The sequence below is a fragment of the Dioscorea cayenensis genome, chromosome 6 (assembly GCF_009730915.1).
Source record: "Dioscorea cayenensis subsp. rotundata cultivar TDr96_F1 chromosome 6, TDr96_F1_v2_PseudoChromosome.rev07_lg8_w22 25.fasta, whole genome shotgun sequence".
NCBI lineage: Eukaryota > Viridiplantae > Streptophyta > Magnoliopsida > Dioscoreales > Dioscoreaceae > Dioscorea > Dioscorea cayenensis.
The window spans coordinates 8,642,554-8,648,087 of record NC_052476.1 but is presented as its reverse complement, the minus strand read 5'-3'; positions in this window follow the sequence as shown (position 1 = coordinate 8,648,087).

Genomic DNA, 5,534 nt, shown 5'->3' with positions numbered 1-5,534 from the left:
GAAGATGTGTGTAGGAGATTGAAGCCATCCAATGACCAACCTATGCTAAGCTTGGACAATTCCCAACCAAAATTATTTCCTTGGAGGCCAAAGGTAAGATAGTTAGACTCTCCAACAAATATTCTGCCCCGGCAAGTAGATTTGTGGTTTAAAGGAAGTAGATATGCAATGTCTAGTCTAGAGAAACACACTCCTTTTCAAGCCCCCATAAGGTAATGAAGAGGTACATCAAGCTAAGTGCCGTAAAACAAGCGCTTCTTGGGAGGCAACCCAAGTTTTTAATGTTTTTCTAGTTTTTAGTTAGCATATGCATGAATAAGGCTTTGAGTGTTAGTGTCTAGATTTTTTAGATGCTTTTGCTGTGCTTTTCTTGTGCATCATTTGGTGGTATCATGTGCTTAAATGTATATGGTGAAGTTGTTGGTAGTTTGAGCGAGAATTTGTTGTGTTTTCCCTGGTATATTTTGCATGATAGACCAAGCTTTAAGTGTATTGAGATTTTCAGGAATTTTCTGGAGAGCCTGCATTTTTTCTAAGTCAACCAGAGAAAACACACGGCCATGTGGAATTTCCACATGGTCGTGGGTCTCTACTGTGAGCTCTTCCCGAGAGGACATAAGGGCGTGGACTCACCCCTATAAATGATCCCGAGGTATACACACGGGCATGGGTAATTTCCGTACGCTCGTGTGGATCTCTGCAAAAGAGCTCTCTTCCATCCCGAGAATACACAGTGGTGTGTGGGTGCCCCTGTGAGCTGGCCCTTTAAAGTGTGAGCTGGCCCTGTAAAGGTCCAGGCCCGTGTGGAATTTCTGCATGGGCATGTGAAATACTATAGAGTTTTCTCGGTTGGATAAAAAAGCCACAGGGGCATGCGTCTGTCCCTGTGCATCAGGCACATGAGCGTGTGTAATTTCCACACGCCCGCGTGATTTTATTCAGAAACTTAGAGTGTTTTCCTGAGAGCACACAGGGGCATGTGTCTGCCCCTATGGGTCTCTCCTGTGGAGGCACACGGGCGTGGGTAATTTCCACATGCCCGTGTGGATGTACAGAACTCCACATGCCCGTGTGGATGTACAGAACTCAGGAAGGCTACGTTTTCTCTTTTTAAATTTATTTTACCTTTTCATCTTTTCACTCCCAAACATTCTGAGAATGCATCCTTGCACTCTCCCGACCTCTCGTCGTCGTTTTAGAGGGTTGTTACTTGAGTTTTCTGGCCATTTTCTATTCTTTCATTCTCATTTCAGTGGTAAGCTTCTTTTCCTCTTTTTTTTGCCCAATCTTCATTTATTTTGCAGCACCAGCATCATCTTTACCAGCAACATCTTTACCAGCAACGGCAACAAATGCACCAGCAATTGACACAGACACTTGAGGCATCTTTACCTTCTTGGTTCTTATTTTTTGTATTTTATTTTTGCATTTCATTTTGGACTTGTATACACAGAAAGGATCTTCCTTTTGAGTTTATCTTTTATTTTTATCTAGAGTTGTATTTCATTGCTCTATCTTTTATATAGTAGAGTCATTTTTGTTTATTGAGCTTCACTGAACCTCCTTGTGTATGCGTGCAGATGGGCATGTCAGTATGGAAATTCAGAACAAGACATGGACACGGTCAAGGTGTTTTACACTTAGCCGTGTGTGCTTCACAACCCATTGGAACTTCACTCCCAAGGACTTAGCTCCATCAAACGCATCACTAGGAGTCAGGGGAGTATTGTTTCAATTGCCCACTGCCACATGTGTTTTTAAATTGTATTACTTTTATTGTGCTTTCATGTGTACATTGAGGGAAATGTACATCTTAAGCATGGGGGAGAGTTCACATTGCACATGTCCTTTATATAAAATTTGATTGACATACATGCTCACGTAGCCAATGGCGGTTTACCTTACTTGCAATGATTGTATTCTTGAGTTTAGGAGAATTTTAACATTGAATGTTTTCATGCTCTACTTTGTTCTCGAATTTCTAGGAATTTTTGCTCGATTGACACTTGTTGCACCACTTGCTCATGAAACTCTTTTGGAAACTCAAGTTCAATGTTTAAAAGACTAATTAGTTTTGTTTCTTGTTCTATTATTAAAAAAAAATTGGCAAAAGTGAAAATAGAAAGAAAATATATGGTTTAGTTGTGCATTTGGGTGGAAATAGCTACTGACTATGAAGTATGAAGCTACTCTCATAAGTTCAATACTAGTTATGCCCTAATGAGAGAAAAAGCTATCTCATGGGATGAGTTAAAGCTACCACCCTGATAGAAAAAGCCACCATCTCGAAAGTGTAAAAGCCACTTTAGCGGCCACTTCGGAAAGGGCTACCTTAGAGGATGTGACAACGCCCCTTGCGCGTGACCCGCAAGTGCACGGGTTTGTCGAGTAAAAAATCCAAGGTGAGTGGGTTATCGTATCCACATGGAGTAGGGAGTAAAAATACTTAAATTGCTACTTAACCATGTGAAAGTGAACAATGATAGTGCTGATAAAATTTAATGAAAACAAAGAAAAAAAGAAACAATAATGATAGTCAAAAGTAAGTGACAGGTAAGGCAATCGATAGAAGTGGGATACTCAGGCAATTCTCACCCTAGGATTAATGTTTCAAGTGCAAGACCAACTATTATACTTCATAATCAATGCTCAATGAGTCGTGGAAATCCTTAAGCACATGGTCCCAAATCTAAGGTCAACCGTGACTAACTGTACACTATGTTCTGGAGGAGAAATCACTCAGTCTCAACACCTCACACTGTGTAAAGTTGCATGGAGTTTTCCACAACTAAGCCCTTGACATTAGAGTCCCTTCAACGCTTCACTCTATTGTGACTGCAAAGAACTCAAGCAAAAAGAGGTAGCATAAATCACACCGGAGGGGAAAGGGGACGCTCTACTACCTCTCGATTCACCCTCTCAACCCTCTCCAATCTAGCAATGTCTGACCCTTGTAGTGTGTCACTCATCTACGATGGTTACCAAGATGGACTCTCATCCCTAGTTTCACTCTAGGGGAGAAATCATTCCACAAAAACTCAATAGTGGAATTCAATTGAAACATCAATTAAGGAAAGCATAATAAAAGATCAATGAAATAATAACATCCTAGGGCTTACAAAATCCAAGTACCCACTAGGGGATTTAGCACTCCATGGAGCACAATACAATCAACAATGAAATCAAAAGTAAAAACAAGTGTTCCATAAGAAAACCCCCCGGTAGTCATGTCAATGGTCCTGTGGAGTAGCCAAGTCTTCTCCAAAGGTCCCCTTGTCTGGCCTAGGGCACACCTCGCCAGATCTATACCGACGAAAGCTCCCCCAATAACCTTCTTCCAAGTGAATCGCGGTGTTAAATCTATTAAACCACTCCAAAGACTTGCCAAAAGCCTCTCCAAACCCTAACCGATGGCTTCCGAAATAATAGAGAAACTAGGAAGAGAAGATTGGAAAAAGATCCCCAAAATTGGGATGAATCGCGACTTAAATTGGGCTGGAATCGGGCATCTACACGCCCCTGTGGATCTGCCACACGACCCTGTGGAATTTTCACACGGGCGTGTGGATTCTCTGGAAAACCTGTTTTCAGCTGGATGTAAATAGTACTGCTACAGTGTTTAGCTATAGTGCTTAACTACAGTACCTGCTATATTTCTCGGCCAGAACACTCCCAATTCCACAATTTTCATCAAGGCAACATAAACATGCACACGTTTATGCCGTAGATCGCAACTCTTCTTCAATCAAAGGCTTCGTTGGTGAAGATCTTGTTATCAATGCACAAGTTTGGATACACAAATGTGATTGCCTTTGTGCCCCTCCAACTCATTGTAATGACTTGAATTCATGGAGGTTGGTAGACATTCACGTATCCTGGAGTCCCACTTGTGTCTTCGCATTTGTTCCTTCTAAGATTCCACCAAATAATGCGTTTACAATCTACTTTTGGCTTTTCTTCTCAATACTTAGCTTCACAACACTACATGCGCAAAAGAACACAAATACACATGTATTAGTGCTTAAACCTGCTTAAAGTAATGCTCATCATAAAGAAAAGAACACTTCACATTCTTATTACGCAAGCACTTATCAAATTCTCCCACATTTAAGCTTTTGCTTGTCCTCAAGCAAAGAAATACACATTGAAGTATAGAAGAAGGAAATATTGAAAGTGCTCGGCCTTAGGTTCACCAAAACATGTAAGAAGAGCATTCTACAAGTAAGGGAAGTTTTAACACTAAATACGAAAAATCAATGCTCTAGCCAAAAACTCAAATTAAAATGGACAACAAACACGAAATCGTGTAAGTGTGTGTAAACTCACTCAATTAAATGCAAAGTATACTCCTCAAAGTCCTAAGTATAAGGGACTTATTTATCTACAAAACATAACAAAATAAAAAGATGGTAGTAGCTTTACACATCCTCTAAGGTAGCTCTTTCCCAAGCGGCCGCTAAGGTGGTTTTCACACTTTTGAGGTGGTAGCTCTTTCTACCGGGGTGGTAGCTTTCACTCATCCCATGAGATAGCTCTTTCTCTCATTAGGGCGTAACTAGTATCTGACTTATGAGAGTAGCTACATACAACATAGGTGGTAGCTCTTTCCACCCCTAATGCACAAAGAAGTATTTTTTTTAGTTTTTATTTTATTTTATTTTATTATTTTTTTCCAGCAGAATTAACAAAAGAAGTAACACTAACTAGTATCTTTAACATTAAACTTGAGTTTCCAAAAGAGTTTAAAGAGCGAGTAGTGCAACAAGTGTCATTCGGGCAAAAATTCCTAGAAATTCAAATAAAAACTAGAGCATGAGAATATTCAATCTTATAAATGCTCCTAAGCTCAAGAATACAATCATTACAACTAAGGTGAACCGCCATTGGCTATGTGAGCATGTATGTAAATCCAAACTTATATAAAAGATGTGTGCAACGTGAACTCCCCCCCCCCACACACACACACACACACGACTTAAGTTGTACATTGTCCCCTATATACACATGCAAGCTCACGAATAATGTATATCACTCAAGAATAGATGTGGGATAAGCAATCAAAATAATACTCCATTGACTCCTTGTATTGCATTTGATGGATCTAAATCCTTGGGAGTGATGTTCCAACGGGTTGTAAAGCACACACGGCCATGTGCCAAAACACCTTGGCTGTGTCCATGACTTCTTCTCGATTGCCATATTGACAAGACCATCTGCACGCATACACAAGGAGGTTCAGTGAAGCTCAAGAAAATAAAAACAACTCGAGTATATAAAAGATAGAGCAATGAATACAACTTGAGACAACAAAACGAAGATAAAAGACATGCTCAGAAGGAAAATCTTTTCTGAGTAGTGCAAGTCTAACAATAATACAAAATAAGATAATAAGAAAGAAATAAAGAACGATGCATCAAGCGTCGGTGTCATGCTCTGGTTCTATTGCTGGATAATCAAAAGGTGCCCGTGGATCTGGTGATGGTGAGGATGGTGGGGCCATAGGGGTCCGAGGTCTCAGAACAAATGATGAGGCA